The sequence below is a fragment of the Globicephala melas genome, chromosome 4 (assembly GCF_963455315.2).
Source record: "Globicephala melas chromosome 4, mGloMel1.2, whole genome shotgun sequence".
NCBI classification, from domain to species: Eukaryota; Metazoa; Chordata; class Mammalia; order Artiodactyla; family Delphinidae; genus Globicephala; species Globicephala melas.
This window is the reverse complement of record NC_083317.1, coordinates 145,760,905-145,774,483: the sequence shown is the minus strand read 5'-3', so window position 1 is coordinate 145,774,483 and position 13,579 is coordinate 145,760,905. Positions and strand designations below refer to the sequence as shown.

Here is a 13,579-nt window from a genome sequence, read left to right as displayed (position 1 = left end):
AACCCTACAAAAAAAGTCTAGGACCAGATGGCTTCACAGGTGAGTTCTACCAAACATACAAAGAAGAACTTATACTGATTGTTGTCAAACTCTCCCAAAAGATTGAACAGGAAGGAACACTCCTAAAGACATTCTTTGAAGCTATCATCAACCTGATACCAAAACCAAAGACAGTATCAAGAAAAGAAATTACAGGCCAATATCTTTAATGAATATAGATGCAAAAATTCTCAACAAAATATTAGCAAACTGAATCCAACAACACATAAAAAAGATTGTACACCATGACCAAGTTGGATTCATCCCAGGGTCACAAGGATGGTTCAACATATGGAAATCAATGTGTTACACCACAACAACAAAAGAAAAGACAAAACCAATGATCATCTCAATAGATGCAGAATAAAGGCATCTGATAAAATTCAACATCCATTCATGATTTTAAAAAAAACTCTTACCGAAGTGGGTAGAGAGGGAACATTTCTCAACATAATAAATGGTGTTTATGACAAACTCACAGCCAATATAATACTCAACAGTGACAAGCTGAAAGCCTACCAAGTAATATCTGGAAGAAGAAAAGTATACCCACTCTCACCACTTCTATTCAACATTGTACTGGAAGTTCTATCCAGAGTAATCAGACAAGAAAAATATAAATAAAAGGTATTCAAACTGGTAGGAAAGAGGTAAAATTTTCAGTATATACAGATGACATGATACTATATGTAGAAAACCCTAAAGACTCCACACAAAAAAATATTAGAACTGATAAACGAATTCAGCAAGGTAGCAGGATACAAGATTAACATACAGAAATCGGTTGCATTTCTTTACACTAACAATGAAATATCAGAAAGGGAATGTAAACAAACAATCCCTTTGAAAATCAAACAAACAAACAAATAAATAAATAGGAATTAACATGACCAAGGAGGTGAAACATATATGCTGAGAACTATAACACATTAATAAAGAAAATTAAAGATAATTCAAAGAAATGGAAGATATCTCATGCTCTTGTATTGGAAGAATTAATATTGTTAATATGGCTATACTATCCAAAGCAATCTATAGATTTAATGCAATCCCTATCAGATTACACAACATTTTTCACAGAACTAAAACAAATAATTCTAAAATTTATATGGAACCATAAAAGACCCAGAATTGCCAAAGTAATTCTGAGGAAAAAGAACAAAGCAGGAGGCATAACCTTCCCAGACTCCAGACTATACCACAAAGCTACAGTAATTGAAACAGTGTGGTATCAGCACAACAAAAGACATACAGATCAATGGAGCAGAACAGAGAGCCCAGAAATAAACCCACACACCTATGGTCAATTAATCTTCGACAAAGGAGGCAAGAATATAAAATGGGAAAAAGTCTCTTCAGCAAGTGATGCTGGGAAAGTTAGACAGCTGCATGCAAATCAATGCAGTTAGAACACACCCTCACACCATACACAAAAATAAACTCAAAATGGCTTAAAGACTTAAATATATGACATGATGCCATAAAGCTCCTAGAAGAGGACATAGACAAGACATTCTCTGACATAAATTTTACCCATGTTTTCTTAGGTCAGTCTCCCAAGGCAATAGAAATAAAAGCAAAAATAAACAAATGGGAAATAATCAAATTAATAAGGTTTTGGACATCAAAGGAAACCATAAACAAAATGAAAGGACATCCTACAAACTGAGAGAAAATATTTGCAAATGATGTGATCGATAAGGGCTTAATTTTCAAAATATACAAACAGCTCATACAATTCATTAACAGCAAACAAACAAACAACCCAATAGAAAAATGGGCAGAAGATCTAAATAGACATATCTCCATACATACAGATGGCCAATAGGCACATGAAAAGATGCTCATCATCATTGATTATTACAGAAATGCAAATCAAAACTATCATGAGTACCACCTCATACCAGTCAGAATGGCCATCATCAAAAAGTCTACAAATAACTAATGCTGGAGAGTGTGTGGAGAAAAGGGAACCCTTCTGTATTGTTGGTGGGAATGTAACTAGGTGCAGCCACTATGGAAAACAGTATGGAGGTTCCTCAAAAAACTAAAAAGAGAGTTTCCATGTGATCCAGCAATCCCACTTCTGGGCATATATCCAAAGAAAACTATACTTTAAAAAGATGCGTGCCCCCCTATGTTCATAGCAGCACTATTTACAACAACCAAGACATGGAAACCTAAATGTCCATCGACAGATGAATGGATAAAGAAGATGTGACATATATATAATGAATCACTTTACATATGTTATAAAAAAGAATGAAATAATGCCATTTGCAGCAACATGGATGGATCTAGAGATCATACTAAGTTAAGTCAGAAAGAGAAAGACAAATACCATACGATATCATTTATATGTGGAACCTAAAATACGACACAAATGAACATATCAGTGAAAGAGAAACATACACAAAGATATAGAAAACAGACCTGTGGTTGACAAGGGCATATGGGGGTGGGGGAAGGAATGATTGGGAGTTTGAGTTCAGCAGATGAAAAGTATTATATGAAGGATGGATAAACAACAAGGTCTTACTGTATAGCCCAGGGAACGATAGTCAATATCCTGGGATAAACCATAATGGAAAAGAATATGGAAAAGAATATGTATATGTAAACTGAATCACTTTGCTGTACAGCAGAAATGAACACAACATTGTAAATCAACTATACGTCAATAAAACTATAGACACATGTACACAACTCTAACGCAGACGACCCCATTAAAACTTGGAAAAGTGTTTGCTTCGGCAGCACATATACCAAAAGTCGGAACAATACAATTACCATGAACCCTGAGTAAAAATGATATGCAAATTCATGAAACGTTCCATAATTTTTAAAAATTGGGAAAGATCTGAACGGACACCTGGTCAGCAAACATGCACAGATAGTATACAAAATTATGCCCAGGACTGAGGGTAGAAAAACAATAGCCCAGCTAGACTCCCTGCATCATGTGTGACAGTGAACTAGTTTTGTCTTTCCTGGAGGCCTCAGAGAGATAGAGAGGGGGAAGGTGATGAAAGAAACTTTCACATATTGAAATATAGGGAAGTCATTCTGGCTTATACATGAGTTAATATGAATTTTATGCTAACTAAAATAGCCTGTTTGTGGCCTATCACACATATGTTGTACATCTGCTTTAATTATTAAAGGAAAGGGCATGTTGACCAGAAGTATAGCATGTTCATGTTAAAAATAAAGATTAAATTCTTCTCTTCCTGGGACACCAATTCTGGTCCTCCTTTTATGATAAGACTCCCTTCCCAGGTGCCAAGGCCAGTCTGGATGTGCTGGATGTGTACGTGCTGGTCTGTTTTTTGAAACCTTGAAGAAATGTATCCCTGACTTGTTTAATGTTCTTTGTTCTGACAAGGTAAAACTGTGCTGGAAACACTGATTTTTCCAGAGCAGTTTCTCAGAGTCATCTGAGAAGAAGGCATCTGGGCTAGTCCTCAGTTTAGCTCAAATAAAACTCTTTTCTATTCTTATTATTGATTGGTTATTGATTATTTTCATAGATATTATTTGACATGGTCGGTAGGATATCAGAAAAACCCATTTGAGGTCACCTGGGGTCTACTTTGGAGTGGCGCTTGGTATCAAACCTGGGCCGGCCCCTTGAGCTCCTCCAGCTTCACAGCACCTTTCAGGTGATTCAGTGAGTTTTTCCTGATATCTGAATCTCCTTGTATTAAGTGATGGCACATGACTTTTATTTGAGCTGTTATCTTAAGACTTGAAGTCTTAAGTGTGTATTGGTAAATTTCCTATCCAGAGACCATAGGGGGATGTTCCTAGGCAGGAGACCTAGAGGGAATTTCCAGGCAGGAAGGCTTGGAATGAATTTTAGAGTGAAGCGAACTGGCTAACTTTTTAGAATGTGGCATAAAATTGAACATTTAAATTTAATTTTTGACTCACACTTTATAATAAAATGAAACTAAGAGAAAGCGGAAGGTTGTGCTTCTAAAGCCTCCCAGCTCCTGGACAGGGAGCCACCCACTGGAACTCTGGCTGGCTTCTACAACTGGTGTGGAGCCAATACTTACAAGTACTTATCTAACCCTAAAATGGCTAGGATGAAAAATTTTTGACATTCCAAAACTGATTTTTGCATGCACAATTAAATACAGCTGGCTTGATAAAATACCTTTTCAAAATTTTGATCCTGAGAGAAAAAAGTACTCCTAGGAGAACACTTGAAGTTATAACTCTTATCACACTCCTGAAATGCAAAGACAGCCCACACTGCTTGAGACTACAGCCTTGGCTCAATTAGTAGAATCTAAAAAACAAACAAACAAAAAAAAAACTTTTAAATGCAAGCAGGAAAGCTATGAGATCTCTCTCTGCACTATGTCTACACAGATGTATGTATGCTCGTGTATATGTTATAAATGTGATCAGTTTCTACCTGCAGGTGACATTATTAATATGAATTTGTAAAAGAGCGCTATGTAATTGACTTAAAAGCAAGTGCTTACAAATTAAATATTTCTAAATGTAACAAAAAACTAATCCAAATTTTTAAAGGATCATGTGATCTAGAATTAATCTTCAATAAATGAAAACAATCTTAAGTTTTTAGCTTGATTAATTCAGAAATGTCTTTAGGGTCATCAACACTAAGTATAGTACTTTTATTGTTCCCAGGTTTACTAAAAGTTAATAAGTTCACATTATCTCTGCTTCAAAATTAGTCAGCAAAACATTAACTTAGTACTATGATATTCTCATAAGTGATGAAACAGAGATCAATGGGATAAAAGTTTTTAGGTGAACTCTTTCAAAATGATTATGCTTTATGGTATGTCTAACTAAAAATAGTTTCTCCAGATATTTGGTAACTTGAAACTTTAGAGGTTTGCTAAATTAAATTAAATGATGCAAATTCATTGAATATCCAGATAATTTCCAATTTAGATAAAAATACTGAAACATTCATTGCTAAGCATGTCTCAATTTGTCTGCTTTGTCTTCTTTAGAGAGAAACTAAAGATGTTTGAGCTTACTAGACACACACCTTGTACCACATTAAAAAGAAATTATGCTATGAGAGAAACGTATGTTTTTAGAGGTTATGGAGTATGTTCTTAAATTTGCTAATCAGGAAATACTGGTATGACAAAGAGAATCAATTACTTGCCTCTTGATTTTCCCATATTGCCCATATTGCTGACTTTTAATCTTTGTTTTTAAAGATTACCCCCTTAACCTAATTATGACTTGCAGCAATTTGGAAAATTATACCCTTCATAAACAGAATTGAAGCATTTATGTTTTCTCTCCACCCAATCCCTCCAGAATTTGGAAACTCTTAGATTCCTAGCAGCCTTTCCAGGTGAATAAGGAAGGCTGTTTCCCAACAGATGAAGAATCTCAAGACATGTTGGAACTCGAGAAGAGAGAAATCCATCTAAATCTGCAGGTATTTCCGTTCATGGCTAATGGCATGGCTTTCCTAGCTTTGAGAGGCCTTTAAAAATTTGTTTGAGGGCTTCCCTGGTGGCGCAGTGGTTGAGAGTCCGCCTGCCGATGCAGGGGACACGGGTTCGTGCCCCGGTCCAGGAAGATCCCACATGCCGCGGAGCGGCTGGGCCCGTGAGCCATGGCCGCTGAGCCTGCGCGTCCGGAGCCTGTGCTCCGCAACGGGAGAGGCCACAACAGTGAGAGGCCCGCGTACCGCAAAAAAAAAAAAAAAAAAAAAAAAAAATTGTTTGAGATCCCTTAGGAAAAGTTTCACAAAACCAAATTTAAAAGAGCCCATATAATCAATGCCACTTATGTAGATAATCAGGCAAAGTGTACTGAAACCAGACTTGTTTTGCAGACAAATCAGTCTTAATTTGACTCTATTTGGTAAAAATGAGGGTAATTTAGAGAGAAAAATTTTGTTTCAATGATATACCTCTGTGAATATTGATGTTTTTTATATATACATCAGAGATTTTGTATTTACTACCTACACCCAAGATGTCTCTTTGTGGTATGTAGCATCATTGTACAATTTAACTGAATTATTAAAAGTATATCCTAAGCGTGTTTCTGAAGCTGATCACAGTGATCTATCTTTGGATGAGGATCAGATGCCCCATGACCTGCACCCAGGAGATTATGAATGCTGGAAAAGACATCATTTAAAGGACTCCCTCTCCAACTTAGATGGAAGGACCCTTCTCAGGTGCTCCGAAGTAACACATACACAATAAAACTGAAGGGAATTAACTCTTGAAATTATATTTTCCACTTAAGAATGGCCTCTGTGCTAGACTGGTCTATAGGAAAGAGTGCTGACCTCAAACCACCATGACTGCATTTTATTAATGGATTATATTCTTTCTCCTAAGGGTAACATGCAAGAAACTCCCTTTGACAATGCAAATCTAAGTTGGTTTACAGATGGGTCCTACTTAAAAGATGAACAAGGACATTTCTGAGCTAGATATTCAGTAACATCTGCAGTGGATATAATTGAAAGCGTTATTTACCAGAAATTAAGTCAGCACAACAAGGTGAATTAATTGCTTTAACTCAAGCTTGTCAAATAGCTAAAGACCAGATAGCAAATGTTTATGCTGGCAGTCCTTATGCCTTTGGAGTGACACATGACTTTGGAATGTTATGGCAACGAGGTTTTGTTTGTTTGTTTTTAAACTGCTTCAGGACAACCTTTGAAAATATAGAAAACCAGTTGCAGAGTTATTAAATGCTATACAATTGCCCAAAGAGTTAGCAATTATTAAAACCCCAGGACATTCCAAATATGAGACTATGGAAGCTAAAGGAATTCAGCTTGCTGCTGCTGCCACTGAGCAAGCAACTTTAAATAATCATTCTGTCCAGTCTCAAGAATGTCCATTGCTCTCTGTTAGCCCTGCTGACTCAGTGAAGGATTTCCTTCTACAGGCTCAAGAAATTGCCACCGAAAGAAGAGAAACAGATGTGACAACAAAAAGGGGGAATTTTTAACCTTATCACACAGATATGGTTTGGACCTGATATTAAACCTATAGTACCTGTTGGAGCCCAGTTGTTCTTGCTCCAGCATATATTGTACATTCCTTAACTAATTGGGCACCTGAGAAAATGATTCTATGGGCAAACAGTACTTTGGAAACTTTCTCCCATGGTGGCTCATAAAGTATATGCTTGTTGTAATATATGTCCTAAATATAATCCTGGAAAGTCACTTCAGGGGTCACAAGGCCAACCTCCCCCTTCCTAAGGGACCTTCTGGGGTATGGCAATTGGACTTCGTACAGATTCGACCATGTCAAGGAAGTCAGTATATCTTGGAAATGATCTGCATGTTTTCACACTGGGTTGAAGTTTTAACAGTAAGTAAACTGTTATTAGAAAATATAATTCCTATTTGGGGAAGTCCTTCTGAATTACACAGTGACTGGGGAACTAATTTAACTGAATAATTAAATCTATTTGTGACATTTGGCCAATAGTGCCGCATTTTCACTGCACTCATCATCCCTAATCTTCCGGATTGGTAGAAAGGACTAATGGCACTATCAAAATGCAATTAGCAAAACTCCCAGAACCATTTAATCTCTCATGGCCAAAAGCTCTTCTGCTATCGCTTCTCAACCTTAGATCTATGCCTTTTGGTAAACATCAGCTGTCTCCTTTTGAAATCATAACAGGATGGCCTATGCGATTAGATGAAGAAGTCTATGAACCAACCTCACTCCAAGGAGATATATTACATTATTGTCAGGGCCTTAGTAAAACACTTAAAGAAAATGAAAAATTAGTAGCTAACTCCTTTCACAGTGAGCTCCTGGGAGATGAAGACCTTAAGGATCATGATTACAACCTAGAAATTTTGGTTTTTTTTGGAAAAGACCTAAAATAGAAGATTCTTTGCAGGCATGTTGGAAAGGACCTTACCAAGTTTTATTCACTAATCCGTGGGCTGCCAAATTAGAAGGCATAGACTCATGGATTCACATCTCTATTTTAAAAAAGACCCCTCCACCTGAATGGACTTCATCCCCTACGTCTGACACCTGGTTTTGACTAAGATCAATGCCACCAAGCCAGGATGAGAAGAGGATGACAGCAATAGTAAACAGCTAACCCAAGAGTCTGGACCAGGCCTGTAAAATTCACCCTACTAACCTAACTGTACTATTTACCAAATGCCTGTCTCTTTATCAAAATTTAAAGTTACTGTTTTACTTCTGACTATACTTTGCCACAATGTACAGGGTAAAAATTCTTTAGTAAAGTTGTCACAGAGTATAGTGAGTGGAGGCCATCAAACCAATTGTCAGATCTGTCATCAAATTCCTCAGTCAATATAAGACCAATAGAAGCCCCTCATAATTCCTGTAATCAACTTTTCAGATGTCACCAATGTAACCACTTACCTAGACAAACCTCCCTCTGGCATAACCTTTCAGGTTCAAATTATTTAACATATTAATATGTCTATCGTTTCGTACTATCCTCAGTTCTTAGAGACTGAGCACAACTCACCCTAGGACTCCTTTGCTCTGTCTCTTACTTAATTGAAAAATGTCTTTAAAAACGCAAGAAAATTATGCCAGCAACTCCCTTATACCAAATTACATAGAAATATTTTTTTGGAAAGCCTGCAAGAGAAATGACCCATGGTTTAATATCATCTGAACAAAACCCCCAATTAATGAGGCTATCAATGAGAGCATTCTTGGAGGGATCACTTGTGCCCCACCCCCAGTTTTGTCTTTATACGTAGTATTGGAATTGACTCACCTTCCCAAGGGTGGGCACATAAATGTCTTAATAACTGACAGATAGCAGGTTTATGTTTATTAGGATATTATGTTACCCCATTGTCTATACATCAGGAAGTAGATGAACCTCCTTTCTCTCTTCAAGAGACAAGAGATCCATATTAGCAAAATACCAAGTTATCTGGTGGCAAAAATCTTTTGGGAATCTTGGCTCCTAATGCAAGATTTGTATCAACAAAGTTATGCTCAGAAATCTATCAGCCATCATTGGTCAAATAACTGAAAAGATTGCAAACAACAGTGTAGCACAGCAGACATCCCTAAATTTCTTAGCTCAGTTAATACTAGATCCTCTACTGGCTAAACAAGGAGGTATTTGTGCTATTGCTTATACTACTTGTTGCACTTATATTAATACCTCTGGAGAAGTTGAGACACACCTAGAAAGGATTTCTCAAAAGGCCAGATGTAAGCAAAACTGACACTTGAAATGACCTGTTTAGTTGGCTCCCTTTAGGAATAGACATTTTTTTCCGCTCTGCTTTACATATAATTATCATTTTCATAATACATATTATTCTTTTCTTAGCTATCAAGCTTCTCATAACATGTATCATTGTGTGCTTCCAGTCTACTGCTAATAAAAGCACACAATGTTTGTGTGACAATTTGATATGGTTGATAAAATGTATAGACTATGAAAATGCTTCCCTGCCAATATATCTCCATGCTTATCCATTACATTCAATTAATTACCTGCCCCCCAAGGAGAATAACTAAGCAACTTTATTCCCAAGGGAAAAAAAGAGGAAAGAGGCAGGCCTAGCACCGAGGGATGAGATGGACTCAGGGCAGGAACAATGACCATCCCAGCCTCTAGGGACAATTTTTGATAATTAATGCTATCTACTGAAAGATATATGATCAAATGGGGGGAATTGATAAAAGAAATTTTCACGTACTGAAATATAGGGAAGTCATTCTGGCTTATACGTGAGTTAACTTGAATTTTATGCTAATAAAAATAGCCTGCTTTTGGCCTATCAAACATACAGTGTACATCTGCTTTAATTCTTAAAGAAAAGGGCACACTGACCAGAAACAAATAATGTGTATGTTAAAAATCATGATTAAATGCCCCTCTTCCTGGGACACCAATGACTGTACCCCTTTGAGGATAAGACTCCCTTCCCAGATGCCAAGCCCATACTGTATGTGGTGTACTTCTATGTGCTGGTCTGTTTTTTGAAACCATATAGAAATGTATCCCTGACTTGTTTAGTGTTCTTTGTTCTGACAAAATGAAATTGCTGAAAATGTGCTTCTCTAGAGCAGTTTCTTAGAGTAATCTGGGAAGCAGTCTTCTGGGTTAGTCTTCAGTTTGTCTCAAAGAAAACTTTATTCTATTTTTAGTATTGATTATTTATTGCTTATTTTGATTGAAAAAGGGGAAGAGGAAAAGTTATGCTTAAACTTAACTCTAACCTTGACCACTTTAGCCACTTTCATTTGACATGGTCTAGGAAGCCCTAGTCATAGTAATTAAATGAAAAAAAGAACTAAAAGAAATCTGATGGCAGAGGAAAAAGTAACACTGTCACTGGCGGTAAATGACACAATACTGTACATAGAAAATCCTGAAAATGACACTCAAAATCAAATAGACCTCATCAGAAAATTCAGATAAGTTGAAGTATACAAAATTAATCTCTAGAGATCAGCTGCATTTCTATACACTCACAAAAAATTATCAGAATGAGAAATTAAGAAAATAAATGCTGGGACTTCCCTCGTGGTCCAGTGGCTAAGACTCTGTGCTCCCAATGCAGGGGGCTCGGGTTCAATTCCTGGTCAGGGAATGAGATCCCATATGCCACAACTAAAGACCCCACATGGCACAACTAAAAAAAATCCCACATGCTGAAATGAAAGTCCCACGTGCTGCAACTAAGACCTGATGCAGCCAAATAAATATTAAAAAGAGAAAATAAGCCCAATGAAAATGACATTAACCAAAATAAAATACCTAGGGATACACCTAACCCAGGAGTTAAAAGACCTGTACTCAGAAAATTGGAAGACCTTGATGAAAGAAGTTGAAGACCACATGAATAAATAACAAGATATGCTGTGCTCGTGGATTGGAAGAATTTGTGTTGCTCAAATGGTTCTCCACACCCCAAGGTAATCTAGAGATTTGAGGCTCTTTATATCAAGATAGCAATGAAATTATATGCAGAACTAGAACAAAGAATTCTAAAATGTGTATGGAAACACAGAAGAATCTGAATAGTCAATACAATCTTAAGAAAGAAGCACAAACCTGGATATATCACCATCCCTGATTTCAAACTATACTACAGATCTAGAATCATCAAGACAGTATGATTTTGGCACACACCAAAAATATACACATAGATCCATGAAATAGAACGGAGAGCCCAGAAATAAACCCAGGCTTCTATGGTCTACTTATCTGTGACAAAGGAGGTGAGAATATACAACAGGGAAAAGATAACCTCTTCAATTAATGGTGTTGGGAAAACTGGACAGCTACATGCCCAAGAATCAAACTGGACTACTTTCTCATATCATCTACAAAACTAATGTCAAGATGAAGCAAATACTTCCATGTAAGACCTGAAGCCACGGAACTCCTAGGAGAAAACATAGGCACTATATTCTTTGACAATGCAGAGCATACTGCAGAGTATGCAGTTTGCTCTTAGCAATATTTTTTGGACCTGTCTCCTTAAGCAAGGGAAACCAAGCCAAATAAACCAATGGGACCGCATCCCACTGAAAAGCTTTCCAATGGCAAAGGAAATCATACACAAAACAAAAAGGCAGCCTACTGAGCCTGAGAAAATATTTGCAAACTATTTATCTAAAAAGGGGTTCATCCCCAAAATGGACCAAGAACTCACCCAAGTCAACCTTCAAAAGACAAAAACCCAAGTAAGAAAAATTGGTAGAAGACTGAACATTTTTTTTTTTTTTTTTTTGCAGTACGCGGGCCTCTCACTGTTGTGGCCTCTCCCGTTGCGGAGCACAGGCTCCGGATGCGCAGGCTCAGTGGCCATGGCTCATGGGCCCAGCTGCTCCACGGCATGTGGGATCTTCCCGGACCGGGGCACGAACCCGTGTCCCTGCATCGGCAGGCGGACTCTCAACCACTGCACCACCAGGGAAGCCCCTGAACATATTTTTAAAGAATACATACTTATGGCCAACAGACACATGAAAGGATGGTCAACATCACTTATCAATTATCATACAGTCCCCATTCTTCCCTCCCACAGCCCCTGACAGTACCTAATCCCATTTCTCTCTCTCTGTTTCTGTACCTATTCTGGATGTTTCCTGTAAATAAAACCATACAAAAGGTGGCTTTTTGTTTCTGTCCACATATTTTAAGAGATGACTTGTAAATTTCTGTTTTTGTTTTATTATTTGAAAGGAAAACCCAGCTGGATTTTAAAAAGAGATGTACAAAATGAAGTCCTATTGGTAAGTGTGTACATAATCTTGAAGTAGATGCTGATTTTCTAAGTGTGACACCAGAGCTAGAATACAGAATGGAAATGCTTAGCTCTTCAGTGGCAAAGATAAAAACAAAACAACAAAGAAACAATCAAACACAAGTAAACAACAAATAAAAAACCAACAGAGACAACTGGAAAGACAAACCATAAACTGGAAAAGCATTCCTCATAACCCAAGGCCAGAGAAAGATTTAACATGGCTGTGGTCCAAAAACTTTTTGAAAACCAGTGTTTTAACAAGAAACAGAACAAACACAGGCATTTCTAAGGAGAGCTAGTGCATACTGCCAGTCAATGTTAGAGACGCTTGACCTCTCAGCTGAGGACACACGCAAATGTAAACACTATGGAGACAGACTATGGTCACCACTACACTGGCTGGTTGTCATTCTGGTGACCACCAGCCCTGGTGACAACGTGAGGAAGCAGAGGCCCCAGCAGATCCCCTAGGGGGGAGAGTGAACCGACACTCCTCTCTGGGAGAAGAGTGTGCAGAATCCCTCAGAGTCCCACAGGGGTATCCCTTTCCCAGAAGTGCTGATCCTTAGAACTGATCCCACTAAAATTCTTCAACAATTTTTTAAAGATGTCTTTTCAAGAGTATCCATCACAGCACTGGTTGAAATAGTAGGGAATTGGCAACAACAGGAATGTTTATGGAGAGGGGATGGGATCCAACAGTTCTGGTCCACTTGAATGAATGAATGCTGTGCAGCTGAGAAAGTGGGGGCAGGGTGTCAACCTGATGACAGGGGAGACCTCAGGGTTCCCTATGTGGGACACAGGAGGACCAATTATCTGCATCCAGGATCCCATCTGTTAAGAACCCATGGATGTGAAATCAACATAGATGCAGATGAATCTGCTTGTGTGTGCGTTTGTGTGTGAGAGAGAGACAGGGATAGAAAGAGAGACAGAGTGTGAGAGAGATGTACCAAACCATTCAAGACAGTCACCTCTGGGGGTGGGATTTGCAAACCTCTTCTCTTCTCCTTTAGGTGATATTTCCATTTTCTATAATGTGTATTACTTTAATAATTCTAAAAAATAATTAAATTATATAAGTGTAATCCATTCATCACTTATTTATAGAGTAATTAATGTACATTAGTTCATATTTATTTTTTAACGATTTATTACAAGGACACTAAGCATTTATGACAGTAAAATATTGAATTCTAAAGGAATTAAGAATCAGGGAAACAACAAAACCTTCTGGTGACTCAGTTACAGGTCAGCTAAGTGGCAGGA

The 13,579-nt window shown here is 37.6% G+C and overlaps 1 non-coding gene across 1 annotated transcript; it reads left to right on the top strand.

Annotated features, from left to right (window-relative positions):
* Positions 1-2,780: 2,780 nt before the first annotated feature.
* Positions 2,781-2,882, top strand: LOC115863540 (U6 spliceosomal RNA). The gene has a single exon (XR_004043577.2). It is a non-coding gene; the product is annotated as a U6 spliceosomal RNA (small nuclear RNA).
* The last annotated feature ends 10,697 nt before the right edge of the window (positions 2,883-13,579 follow it).